The sequence below is a fragment of the Eptesicus fuscus genome, chromosome 1 (assembly GCF_027574615.1).
Source record: "Eptesicus fuscus isolate TK198812 chromosome 1, DD_ASM_mEF_20220401, whole genome shotgun sequence".
NCBI lineage: Eukaryota > Metazoa > Chordata > Mammalia > Chiroptera > Vespertilionidae > Eptesicus > Eptesicus fuscus.
In genome coordinates, this window is record NC_072473.1 from 111,737,765 (window position 1) to 111,753,109 (window position 15,345).

Genomic DNA, 15,345 nt, shown 5'->3' on the forward strand with positions numbered 1-15,345 from the left:
CATTAGTAAACTACATGAGCAGATGGCTCAGACTTCCCTTGTACATGCTTCACTGCTTTTCCTTCAGCCTTCATAAAGTTTCCTATGACCAGTTAACAAGGAAAGAAAAGAATAGAACTGGTTTACATACAGATCTGCATGATTTGTTGTAACCAGCCAGAAGTGGGCGGATGATGCATTGCCTCATCACTCAGGGTTAGAAATGAAATAACACTGCTAGTCAGAACTCCAAGTGGTCACTTGAAGAAGAAATGGCCTAGAATATGGTTCTATTCATGGACAGTAGTTAGTAGCTTGACCAACTGGCTAGGGGCTTGAAAAGAGCAATATTAGAAGACTGGTACCTAAGAAGTATGGAGAGTAAATATATATGTATATGGACCTCTCAGATTGGGCACAGAGTATAAGGTATTTATGTCCTATTTAAATGCCCACCAGAATATATCCACTTTAGAGAAGGCTTTCAATACTCAACTAAAGTGTAGATTGCAAAATGACCACAAATTATTCCCATTCCTAAAGACATGTATCTTGGCAATGTACTTTGCCATTCTCTCAAGAAGTTTAAACTTATCAAGAAGTTTAGCCTATTAATTCACTTCTTGAAATGAGTTCTGACCATGTGACTTGCTTTGGTTAGTGGTGCTTTAACAAATGTGATTCATTCAGTATTTATTAATTATTGCTTTCTCTCTCTTGCTGAGTTTGAAACCCTGAGACTATCTTCATATGAATGAGTCTGAAATTACTTAATGATGAGGCCAAGTAAAGAACTAAGATGCTTCAGTCAATAGCCTACCAATCACTAGGTATGTGAATGAGGCCTTCAAATATTATTCATCTCCATTGCCAACTGACCTCAGAAAGCATCTTAGATAATCCAAACCAGAAAAATCACTCAATCAGCCAACAAACTCATGAGAAATAAATATATATTTCTTAACCCAGAAAAGAGAACCTATTTTGTACAACTCAATGTAATTTTTTAAAAATTGGATAATTTTAAAATTATAATTCAACTTACTAATTGACTACAGTAGAGACAGAAAGTCTAGTAGTCTAATAGCAAAATAAAATAAATAAGTTTAGATAAGGATCTCCTTCTCTCCAATAAATTGCATCAGATTTAGAAAGCTTCATGGTAGAATTCTACAAAACCCTCAAAAATAACATTACTTTGCCCTTGTTGATTTGGCTCAGTGGATAGAGCATCGGCCTGCAAACTGAAGGGTCCCTGGTTTGATTCAGGTCAAGGGCACATGCCTGGGTTGCAGGTTCCATCCTCAGTGGGGGTCGTGCAGGAGGCAGTCAGTCAATGGTTCTCTCTCATCATTGATGTTTCTCTCTCCCTCTCCCTTTGTCTCTGAAATCAATAAAAACATATTAAAAAATAAAATAACATTACCTCAATATGAATTAAAAAACTTCAGAGCATAGAATGCCTTCAGATTCATTTTAAAATTACTTTACCCAGAAATTTTGCAAAATAGTATACCCTTCCACAGACTTTCCAATTTATTGTCCAGAATTGTGTGCAGCATTTGTTTGTGATGTCTCTTTACCCTTCTTTAATCTGAAACACTTCTATATTTTTTATAAGTTTTAAATTTTTGAAGGATACAGATCAGTTATTTCTGAGAATGTTCTCTCAATTTGGGGTCATGCGATGTTGTTTCATGATTACATTCAGGTTATTCTATCCTTTGTTTTGGTCAAGGGTGCCAGAGAAGTTATTTTATTTCCCTCTCATTGCACAGTATCAGGAGGCACACAGTACTATTTTATTCCAGTATTATGTTAACATTGGACATATGCTTTTAGTAATGTATGTCATGTTTCTCCACTGTGAAGTTACTATTTTACCCTTTGTAGATGACACATATTTCATGGGAATACAGGACTGTGTAAATATATTGTTTCTCAAAAAATTAATAATTTTAACACAGCAATCCCATTTTATAAAGTATGATGGCTATTTAAAAAATCTTTTAAAACTAGTTTTGGACCTACAAAAAGTTGGAATCATAGTACAAATAATTTCCTTATGCTTATTAGCAATACTGAAAGGTTATTTGATTACATTTGTTTTATTATTCTATCTCTGTATGTATGTATGTATGTGTATATTATTTTTTCCTGAATCATTAGAAAATAAGTTGCAGACATAATACTTCAGCTTATATTTATTTTTTAATTTTATTTTTCAATTACAGTTGACATTAAACACCATTATACATTAATTTCAGGTGTACAACACAATCCAGACAACTATACAATCTATACAATGATCCACCTGTCAACTCAAGCACCCACATGGCACCATACCTGATCATCACAATACACCATTGACTACATTCCCTATGCTGCACTTTATATCTCTGTGACCATTTTGTAACTACTAAGTTGTACTTCTTAATCCTTTCACCTTTTCCACTGAGCCCCCAAACTTCCAAATTGGTGGTTGCCAGTTTATATTTCTTAAAAGATCACCCATTCTCTTTAAAAACCATAGCACAATTACAAAAATACAAGAAATTGACATAGCACTATTAGCTCATCTAAAGACCTTATTTAAATTTTACCAATTATCTCAATAATGTTCTTTATCAGAAAATAAAATTTTGGATCATGTGTTCCATTCCATTGTTAGGTATTTTTACTTAGTCTCCTAAGCAATTCATCAATTTTTCTTTGTCTTTCATAACCTTAAAATTTTGGAGAAGTAGTATAGGTCTTTTATCTTCTTGGTTAAATTTATTCCTAGGTACCTTATTTTTTTGTTTTTGTTGTTGCGATAGTAACTGGAATTGTTTTCTTAGTTTCCCTTTCTGATAGTTCATTGTTGGTATATAAAAATGCCACTGATTTCTGAGTATTAATTTTGTATCCTGCTACTTTGCTTAGTTCATATATTAAATCTGGTAGTTTTTTTTTTGGTGGAGTCTTTAAGGTTTCCTATGTCCAATATCATGTCATCTGCAAATAATAACAGTTTTACTTCCTCTTCTTTAATTTGGATGTCTTTTATTTCTTTTTCTCATCTCATCACTATGGATAGGACTTCCAATATTCTGTTGTATAAGAATGGTGAAAGCAGACATCCCTGTCTTTTTTAAAAAATATATTTTATTGATTTTTTACAGAGAGGAAGGGAGAGGGATAAAAAGTTAGAAACATCGATGAGAGAGAAACATTGATCAGCTGCCTCCTGCACACTCCCTACTGGGTATGTGCCTGCAACCAAGGTACATGCCCTTGACCAGAATTGAACCTGGGACCCCTGAGTCGGCAGGCCAATGCTCTATCCACTGAGCCAAACCGGTTAGGGCATATACATCCCTGTCTTGATCTTGATCTTAAAGAAAACACTTTTAGTTTTTCCCCATTGAGTATAATGTTGGCTGTAAGTTTTTCATATATAGCCTTTATTATGTTGAAGTATGATCATTCTATTCCTACTTTGCTGAGACTTTTTATCATAAACTAGAGGCCCAGTGCACGAAATTAGTGCATGGCGGACAAGTGTGTCCCTCAGCCCAGCATGCACCCTCTCCAATATGGGACCCCTCAAGGGATGTTCGACTGCCCATTTAGGCCCGATCTCACAATCCAGGACTGCTGGCTCCCAACCACTCACCTGTCTGCCTACCTGATTGCCCCTAACCTCTTCTGTCTGCCAGCCTGATCACCCCCTAACCACTCCCCTGCCAACCTGATCGGCGCCTAACTGCTCCCCTGCAGGCCTGTTTGCCCCTAACTGCCCTCCTCTGCTGGCCTGGTCACCCTCAACTGCCTTCCCCTGCTGGCCCAGTCACCCCTAACTTCCCTCCCTTGCCGGCCTGGTCCCCCCAACTGCCCTCTCCTGCAGACCTTGTTCGTCCCAACTGCCATCCCCTACAGGCCTGGTTGCTCCCAACTGCCCTCCCCTGCAGACGTGGTTGCCTCCAACTGCCCTCCCCTGCAGGCGTTGTTCCTCCCAACTGCCCTCCCCTACAGGCCTGGTTGCTCCCAACTGCTCTCCCCTGCTGGCCTGGTCGCCCCTAACTGCCCTTTCCTGCAGGCCTGGGACCCCCCACCTGTCCTCCCCTGTGGGCATGATCGCCCCCAACTGCCCTCCCTTGCAGGCCTGGTCCCTCCCAACTGCCCTCCGCTGCTGACCACCTTGTGTCCACATGGGGTCGGCCATCTTTGACCACATGGGGGTGGCCATCTTGTGTGTTGGAGTGACAGTCAATTTGCATGTTACCTCTTTACTATATAGGATGGGTGCTGGATTTTATCAAATGCTTTTTCTGTTTCTATGGATATGATCATGTGATCTTTATTTTTCATTTTGTTTATATATAATATCACATATGTTGATTTGTGAATATTATACCAGCCTTGCATCCCTGGCATAAATCCCACTTTATCATGGTATAGATCTTTTCAATGTGTTGCTGGATCCAATTTGCTAATATTTTATTGAGGATTTTAGCATCTATTTTCATCAAGGACAATGGCCTGTATTTCTCTTTCTTTGTAATATCTTTATCTGGTTTTGGGGTTAGGATAATGCTGACTTCATAGAAAGAGCTTGTAAGCCTTCCTTTCTCTTGAATTTTTTTGGAATAATCTGAGAAAGATTGGTTTTAGTTCTTTTTTGAATGTTCAGTAAAACTCCCCTGTGAAGCCATCCAGTCCAGGACCTTTGTTTGCTTGGTGTGTGTTTTTATTATTATTACTGCTTCGATTTTTTAAATTTTTTTATTGTTTGAAGTATTACAAATAGTAGTACATAACTGCTTCAATTTTATTAGTTATAATCGGTCTATTCAGGCTTTCTGCTTCTTCCTGATTCAGTTTTGGCAGATCGTATGTTTCTAGGAATCTGTGCATTTTGCCCAGGCTGTCCAATTTATTTTTGCCTTACTTACCTTGCCTTTGAGGTCAAATTCATAAAATGTTCTCTAAAACCAAGGTCCATGAGTTTAGTACCTCTGTTTTCTTATATGTAATTAATTGTTTCATATCTTATATTTAGGTCTTTGATCCATTTTGAATTAATTTTTGTACATGGGGACAAACTTTAGTTTCATTCTTTTGCATGTGGCTTTCCAATTTTCCCTGCACCATTTATTGAAGAGGTTTTCTTTTCTCCATTGTGTGTTTTTGGCACCTTTGTAAAAAATTACTTGCCCATTATACATGTGGTGTTTTTTCTGGACTTTCAATTCTGTCTCATTGGCCTATGTGTCCATTTTTCTGCCAATAACATGCTGTTTTGATTATTGTTCTGTAGTATACTGGTAATTTGACGTCAAGTAGTATAATACCTTTGGCTTTGTTATTTTTTCTCAGAATTCTATGGCTATTGTAGGTCTTTTGTGGTTCCATACAAATCTGATGATTGTTTTTTTTTTCATTTCTTTAAAAAATGACATTGTATTTTGATGTAGATTACATTCAATCTGTATATTGCTTTGGGTGATATGGACATTTTAATTATCTTGATTCTTCTTATCCATGAATACAGAATATCTTTCCATTTCATTGTGTCTTTTTAAATATCTTGTAATAATGCTTTGTAGTTTTCAGTGTACATGTCCTTCACATTCTTTGTTAAGTTTATTACTAAGTATTTTATTATTTTAGTTGCAATTGGAAAATAAATTGGTTTTTAATTTTTTTCTGAAATTTCATTGTTAGTATATAGAAATACTGTGGGTTTTTGTACATTGATTTTATATCCTGTAACTTTACTGTATTTGTTTATTGTTTCTAATAGTGTTTTGGTGGAGTATTTAGGGTTTTCTATGTATAGAATCATGTTATCTGCAAAAAGTGATACTTTTACTACATTCCCAATTTGGATGCCTTTTATTTCTTTATCTTGCCTGATTGCTCTGTCTAGAACTTTAAGAAGTACACTGAATAAAAATGGTGAGAGTGGTAAATGCAAAAAAAAAAAATAGACCACAAACTTACACCATACGAAGGAATAAACTAAAAATGGATAAAAGCCTTAAATATAAGTAAAAAAATCCTAGAAGAAAAAACATAGGCATCAAAATCTCAGACATGTCACATAGCAGAATTTTCACCAATACATCTCTTAGGGCAAGATAAACAAAGGGAAAAATAAACAAATGTGACTACATCAAATTCAAAAGCTTCTGCACAGCAAAAGATACCATCATCAAAATGAAATCGTAACCCACTGTATGAGAGAACACATTTTCCAATGATACATCTGATAGGGGGTTAACTTCCAAAATATATAAAGAACTTATACAACTCAACAAAAGGCAGACAGACCATCCAATTAAAAATGGGCAAAGGGCATGAATAGACACTTCTCCAAAGAGGACATACAGACGGACAAGAGACATAAGAAAAAATGCTAATTGTCATTAATCACCAGAGAGATGCAAATTGAAACTTCAATGAGATATCATCTCACACCTGCCAGAATGGCTATCATCAACAAATCAACAAACAGCAAGCACTGGTGAGAATATGGAGAAAAAGGAACCCTAGTATACTGCTGGTGGGAATGCAGATTGGTGCAGCCACTATGGAAATCGGTATGGTGTTTCCTTAAAAAATAAAATATGGAACTGTTGTTTGACCCAGTGATTCCACTTCTGGGAATATATCCTAAGAATCCTGATATTCCAATAAGAAAGAATATATGCATCCCTATATTCAAAGCAACATTATTGACAATAGCTAAGATCTGGAAATAGCCTAAATGCTCATTAGTAGATCAGTGGATAAAAGAGCTGTGGTACATTTATACAATGGAATACTATGCAGCTGTAAAGAAGAAGGATCTCTAACCTTTTGTGACACCATGGGTGGACCTGGAGATTATTATGCTAAATGAAATAAGCCAGTCAAAGAAAGACAAATATCACATGATCTCATTCATATGTGGAATCTAATGAACAAAATATACTGAGTGGCCAGATTATTATCATCTCTGAACGCATAATGATCTGGCCACTCAGTGTATATCCTATATAATAAAAGACTAATATGCAAATTGTCCCCTCGACCAGGAGTTCGACCAGCAGGCAGGGCGGCCAACCGCCCATGTCCCCTCCCCCTGGCCAGGCTGGCTGGACCCCACCCATGCATGAATTCATGCACCGGGCCTCTAATATATATATATATATATATACACACACACTGAGTGGCCAGATTATTATGATCACCTGACATTTGTAGGCAAATTAGCCATACACTGCATCACATGGGTTATGGAAGCCAAAGGCCTGTTTGAACACCTTTGCTGTCTGCAGTTACCAAGATAAAATGTCTCCAATTCACACAGGAACACAAGGATTGGGCAGTCAAGCATTGGAAAAAAGTCATGTCGTCCAATGAATCACGTTTCCAGTTGCATCATGCAGATGGCAGAGTGAGAATTTCATGGAAACAGCATGAAAGCATGCACCCCACATGTATGAGTATAACCCTTCAAGCTGGTAGGGGCAGTGTTATGGTTTGGGGCATGTCTTCCTGGCATGATTTCGGCCCTTTAATTCTTGTGGAACAACATCTGAATAGCACAACATACCTAAGTATCATTGCTGATCAAGTTCATCCTATCATGTTGATGGCGTATCCCAATGGAGATGGCTTCTTCCAACAAGATAATGCGCCATGCCACGGTGCTCATATTGTGCAGCAGTGGTTTCAAGAACATGAGGGAGACTTTACCTTGCTTAGGTGGCCCCCACAATCACCAGATCTCACTCCAATTGAGCATTTGTGGGACGAAGTTAAAAGAGCCATCAGGCAGCTGGTTCGTCAACTATCAAATCTCACAGAACTGGACAGTGCTATTCATCGTGCATGGTGTCAGATTCCTTGCATCACCTTTCAACATCTCGTGGAGTCAATGCCAAGAAGAATTGCCACAATATTGAAGGCAAAAGGTGGCCCAACAAAGTACTGATGGGGTGGTCATAATAATCTGGCCACTCAGTATATATCTTTTTATAAAAAAAATATTTTATTGATTTCAGAGAGATAGAAACATCAATGATGAGAGAATCATTGATAGGCTGCCTCTTACATGCCCCCTACTGGGAATCAAGCCCTCAACCTAGGCATGTGCCCTGACTCAGTTCATAGGTTGATGCTCGAGCACTGAGCAACATTGGCCAGGTCAACTCTATATACCTTTTTTTAATATAAATTCTTTTTTTCTTTATTGATTAAGGTATTACATATGTGTCCTTATCCCCCATTGCTCCCCCAACCCCCCTACTCATGACCTCACCCCCTGTGCCAGAAACAAATCAGTTTCACTAAAAGAGAGATGTTGACAGGAAGCCAGGAAGGCTGGTCAACAACCTTAATTGCTCTAACCACTCACCCTTTAGTTGAGATATTGTTAGCTGAAGCAGCTTCCACCTTGTTTGTCCCATTATGTTTTTGTTATTTCCTGCCTAAGGGCTACATGTATATTTCTGTTTATCTTGACTAAGATGTTTTCCCCAAAGCCTCAATAAAAGGGATGGCAGAGCCAGAGCAGTCAGTAGTTCTCCCACTAGAGGTGGACTACCGCCTGGCCCCCCATTTCGCCAAATTGAATTTCTTCAAGTCTCCTTTCATTTGTGTGCGGCCCTTCTCCAGAACTCGAACCCTGAACCGGAACCCTGGACCACGCGGGACGTGGAAAGGGATTCCTACACTCGTGGTGTCTGTGTCCATTGGTCAGGCTTATATGCATGCATATAAGACCTTTGGTTGATCTCTCCCCCTTACCCACTCCCTCCCCTACCTTCCCTCTGAGGTTTGGCAGTCTGATAGATGCTTCTCTGTCTCTGGATCTTTTTTTGTTCATAAGTTTATGTTGTTCATTATATTCCACAAATAAGTGAGATCATGTGATATTTATCTTTCTCTGACTGGCTTATTTCGCTTAGAATAATGCTTTCCAGTTCCATCCATGCTGTTGCAAATGATAAGAATTTCTTCTTTTTTACTGCAGCATAGTATTCCACTGTGTAGATGTACCACAGCTTTTTTTATTTTTTATTTTATTGTTTAAGGCATTACAAATAGTTGTACATATGTCTCCTTTTTTTTTTAACCCCATTGACCTCCCCCCGGCATCCCCTAACCCCGGCACTTGCCCTCACCACCACACCCCAGTGTCTTGCGTCCATTGGTTGTGCTTATATGCATGCATACAAGTTCTTCAGTTGATCTCTGACCGCCCCCCACCCTCCCCTGCTTTCTTGCTGTAGTTTGACAGTCTGTTCGATGTTTCTTTACCTCTGTTTCTATTTTTGTTCAACAGTTTATAATGTTCTTTATATTCTACAAATGAGTGAGATTATGTGGTATTTATCTTTCACTGACTGGCTTATTTCACTTAACATAAGGCTCTTCACTTCCATCCATTCTGTTGCAAATGGTAAGAATTTCTTCTTTTTTACAGCACTGTACTATTCCATTGTGTAGATGTACCACTGTTTTTAATCCATTCATCTGCTGATGGGCACTTAGGCTGTTTCCAAATCTTAGCTATGGTGAATTGTGCTGCTTTGAACATAGGGTGCATATATCCTTTCTGATTGGTGTTTCTAGCTTCTTCGGATATATTCCTAGAAGTGGGATCACTGGGTCAAATGGGGGTTCCATGTTTAGTTTTTTGAGGAAACTCCATACTGTTCTCCACAGTGGCTGCACCAGTCTGCTTTCCCACCAGCAGTGCTCAAGGGTTCCTTTTTCTCAGAATCCTCACCAGTACTTGTCATTTGTTGATGATAGCCATTCTGACAGGTGTGAGTTGGTATCTCATTGTTGTTTTGATTTGCATCTCTTGGATGATTCTATATATCTTTTAATCTCACCTTTTACTTTTTATTTGACCCAGCAATTTTTAGACGTATGTTGTTTAATATCCACATATTTGCGGGTTTCTTTACTTGCTTTTTGCAGTTGATTTCCAGTAAGAAAGGGAATTTTTTTCTCCAGTACACATGGACCATTCTCAAGGATAGACAATGTGTTGGGTCACAAAACCAGCCTCAACAAATTTAAGAAGATTGAAATCATACCATATTCTCTGACCACAATACTTTGAAACTAGAAGTCATCTATAAAATTTTGACTTGGGCTCTTTTATATCTTTTATGCCTTTTCATGCTTTTGAACACAGTCATACAGTTATAATAGTTGTTTTAATTTCCTTTTCTGCTAGATTACTGGTAACATCCCTGTCAGATTCAGGTCAATTTGAATTGATTTCTCCCTCATTACAGGTGATATTGACCTGATTCTTTGCATGCCTGTAACATTTTCTTGGGATGCCAGATATTGTGACTTTTACTTGTTGAATACTGGGTATTTTTGTATTTCTCAAAATACTTTTGACATTTTTACTAGAATACAGTTGAGTTACCTGGGAACAGTTTGATTCTTTGAATTTGTTAGGTAGCACTACAACTATGCTTAGTGCAGGGTTAATTAAATTATTTCCCACAACTGAGGCAAGAACTTTCTGAGTACTCTATCCAATGCTCCTGATTTTTTTTATATATTTTCAAGTCTGGCAGGTAAGAATAGATTCTATTCTTGGCCCTGTATGAGTGTTGGGTGCTGTTGCCTCCAATCCTTTTGCATAACATTTTTTATAGTCTTGGTTAGTTTCACACACCACACATATGTATCCTTGCAGATCTCCTAAGTTTTCTTTCCATGAAATCCCCTCCCTAGTACTCTGCTAGCAAACTTTAGCCACTTCATTCTTCCTAACACGCCTTTCCATCTTCTCAACTCAGGGAGTCCATCAGGCTCTACCAATGAGGCCTGGAAATCCTTTCAAGGCAGTAAGCTGGTATAATTATGGTGAATACATATTGTCCACCTTTAAGAGTCACTATCCCATGTAAACTGATATCCAGTGTTGTGATAACCATTGTCTCATTTATTTGTAATTTGTGGTTGTTCAGGCATGAGACTAAATTCCTCCTCACTGACCAGAAGTGGGATTTCCTTTTTTTTTTTTTAATCTTTAAACATTGTTAGCATAGTTGATTTTTTTGGTTTGTGTCTAATACTTCTATTAACTAAAATTTTGTGTGGCTCTTTCTCATCTGTTTTTCTGCTTGTCCTTGCCTATGATGCCTTGGTTATTTATATGCCTGGTTATTTTGGCCATCATATTTTAACAATTATCAGTAGCAATAGCTTTAGGCCAGGATGGAGTAACATTCCTCTAGAGAGGATCTCCATTTGACTTTGTCACATAGAATATTTGGGAGATTATTGAGGTCACATTCAGTTGAGGACAACACTACATTTTAAGGCTTGGGTTTCCTACATATCAGGCAAGTACAACCTAAGATCACATTCTGAGTGAGGGTTGAGCCACATCCTACAACCTGGAAATGGAGCCTTTTTGGATGCTAGCTTATTTAAGGAAGGCTCTTATGTTAGATTCCCTATGTTGTATACATCTTGACCTTTGGTTTGTGCTTCTCTTGTCTTATGAGGTTATCAAAACTATTTTCTGATTTGGAAAATATTCACGTGGCTAAAGTGGCCTCCAATACTCATTTATCTCTCTAGGTCTTTTATTCTCCTTTTTTCTTGCCAAATAACACCTTACTTCCTTTTTAGTTTTTCAATTGTTTAAAAAGGTATTATTTCAATTTTATCCAGGTTTTTAAAAGTTGTTTTCAAAGGGAGGGTTGGTATGAATGACCTGGCCTATCATAACAAAAAACTGGAAGTTTGCCAGGGATTTCTGGAAGGTAGACTCAGATATTGGGAGATGTCCTAAATGTAACAGTTCAACCTGATTATACACTATCTGGTCAGCCTTATATTTGAAAGCACTTTCCTGGTGCAAGGACTTTTTCTACTCATAGAAATTATTCTTGAGACACATTCATTAGAAACACTAAGTTATATTTTTAAACTTATACTTAATTTATAAATAGAAGAGTTATTATATGGACATATCTAGTTGATTATGCAATACAGTTGAAAACTTTTAGTTTAGTGAGCTCTCCAAAGGGCCTGCAGGCTGGATTTTGGAGGAAGGTGCCTAATTCTCTGCTGAAGCTCTGCCCATATGGGACTGCCTTCACTTCCAGCTCTCCTATAGCTGTGGTTCAACTAGGACCATGAGCAACTCAACATAGCATAAAGAGTATTTAAGACAATCTTGAATTTTTGGGTAGAAAAGTAGTTGAACAAGGGTTTCTGGGAGCTATGTAAGTTCTCAAACAGAACTGTATACTTGAGTGGGTAGGGCACTGTGCCTTCTGAGTAGAAGCTTAGCTAGAGTTTCAAGAACAGCATTTTAAGCATGGACCCTAAAGCTATGTTCCCAGAGTCAAATATTTACATCATTTTTTTAAATTCATAAAAAGGGGAATTTTTAAAATCTCTATGGTAGGTTGAGGGATTTTCTACTTTCTCTCATACATTCCCAGAGAACACTGGGGCACTAGTGATATACTTTCAGGACTGTCTCAACTCAGAGCATAACAGCAGTGACACCAACACCTGAGCTTTCTAGAAGACTAAGGCCAAAAAGCAGATAGCAACTAATTGCCAAACACACATTATAAAGCCAGACACAAAGTCCTTAGTAAAAATATAAGAGCTCTATTTATATGCAGAGGAACCAAGATGGCGGTATAGGAAAACACCTGAACTTGCTGCCTCTCAAAACCACTTCAAAACTACAACTAAAAGACAAAACAGATATCATTCAGAACCATGGGAAGGCTAGCTGAGTGGAATTTATTCAACTAGAAGGAAAGAGAAAAGCACACTGAGACTGGTAGGAGGTATGGAGGTGCAAAAGTGAAGGGTGGAGGTACTGAGGCGTGTGCATGCCGAAAAGGGCTAGCAACTGAGTACGCTGTTGTCTTTTTCAATTAAGGGAGATACAAGCTCCCGACTGCAATGAACTCCAGTTCTGGGAGAGACTCTGGGGACCCTGACTCATATGGGGAGAAACTGGACTGTCTGCCATCTGGCCAGAACACGAGGGTGGCTTTCTCTCAGAGGTGCTTGCAGCGATCATTGTCCCTGCATGGTGCTGCGGGACACAGAGACCCAGGGAACTCTTCGGGGCAGGGTTGATGGTCAGCCATTGCTGTTTGCTCTACCCTGGTGATTCCCTGAAACCCTACCCCACCCAATTTACAACACCACCCAAGCTGTGTGCAGAGGCTTTTGCATAGGAATAGCCTAGCCTTTTGCAATCTAAAACGAAACAAACTGCAGTTGGGTCAGAGAGCCCCATAACCTCCAAAAGAAGGCCCAAGGCTAGACAGCAGCTTGCATTGCTTCACAGCTGGGCTTCATCTAGGCACCTCCAAACCCCAGACAAAGAGGAGGAATCTGCAGATCTCTCTGTAGCTCCTGCTGGGTGGCCTCAGGCAGTGGCTGACTTTGCACCTCCTTGGAGATCTAAGAGCCAGTGTACCCAGTGGACAGAGTGAGACCATGCAGATTACAACTCTTTACATCCATTAGAGACACACTCAGGGGACAGAATCAATGAGAGCCAAAGGCCCACTGAAGCAAGTCTTGCCCCATAAGGGTGCCTCCAGTACAGAAGTTCTCCCATTGTAGACTCAACTGATCCTCATAGCCAATTGGCCTGGAGGTCAATTCTTCCCAGTGATACCAACAGCAATCATGGCTTAACTACAACAAGACTGTGCACACAGCCCACAAAGGGGTGACCCAAGAGTGTCCACCTCAGGTAATTAGGGAGGCTGAGCCACTGGGCCCTATAGGACACCTAGCACACAAAACCACTCTATCAACACAGGGAAGCAGCCAAAATGCAGAGGCAAAGAAACAGGTCACAAATGAAAGAAATGGAGGAAAGCAAACTACTGGACATAGATTTCAAAACCACGGTTATAAGGTTACTCAAGAATCTTCTAGAAACCTCTGAGAAATTTAGTGAGACCCTCAAGGATATGAAAAAGGACCAACTAGAAATTAAGCCTACACTGACTGAAATAAAAAATAATATGCAGAGATCCAACAGCAGATTAGAGGATCCCAAGAATCAAGTCAAAGATTTGAAATACGAAGAAGCAAAAAACACCCAACTGGAAAGCAAAAAGAAAAAATAATCCAAAAATATGAAGATAGTGTAAGGAGCCTCTGGGACAACTTCAAGCATACCAACATCCAAATTATGGGGGTGCCAGAAGAAGAGAGAGAGCAAGATATTGAAAACCTATTAGAAGAAATAATGACAGAAAACTTCCCAACCTGGTGATAGAAATAGACTTATAAGTCCAGGAAGCGCAGAGAACCCCAAACAAAAGGAATCCAAAGAGGACCACACCAAGATACATCATAATTAAAATGCCAAGGGCAAAAGACAAAGAGAGAATATTAAAAGCAGCAAGAGAAAAACAGTTAGTTACCTACAAGGGAGTACCCATATGATTGTCATTTGATTTTTCAACAGAAACTATGCAGGCCAGAAGGGAGTGGCAAGAAATATTCAAAGTGATGAATAGCAAGAACCTACAACCATGATTACTCCACCCAGCAAAGCTATCATTTAGAATTGAAGGTCAGATAAAGAGCTTCACAGATAAGAAAAAGCCAAAGGAGCTCATCACTGCCAAACCAGTATTATATGAAATGCTGAAGGGTATTTTTTAAGAAGAGGAACAAGGAGAAAAAGGTAAAGATAAAAATTATGAACAACAAAGTGACAACAAATACATATCTATCAACAAGTGAATCTAAAAATCAAGTGAATAAAAATCTGATGAACAGAATAAACTGGTGAATATAATAGAATCAGGGGCATAGAAAGGGAATAGAGTGACAATTCTCAGGGGGAAGAAGGTGTGGGGGGTGTAGGAAGAGACTGGACAAAAATCGTACACCTATGGATGAGGACGGGAGGGGGGGCAGTAAGGGCAGAGGGTGGGGTGGCAACCGGGTGGAGGGGAGCTATGGGGGGAAAAAGAGGAACAACTGTAATAATCGGAACAATAAAGGTTTATTAAAAAAAAACAACACAAAAAACTAAGAGCTCTAAGTGGGAAAGGCAAATAGAAAAAAAAAAAGATAATTACTGAGACCTTATTGAGTTTCCAAGACAACAAATTAAAATACTTAACATATATTGAGTACCAAATATGTGCCAGGTATTGTCATCAATGTTTTAGAAATATTGATTTATTTCATTCCCATAATAATAACCATATGAGGGAGGTACTATTATAATCCTCATAGTAGGCACAGAGAGGTTAAGTCACTAGCTCAAAGTCACAAAGTTACTAAGATATGACCCATGAATACTTAGCCAAATCTATACTACTCCTAGTTGTTGGTTGAGTT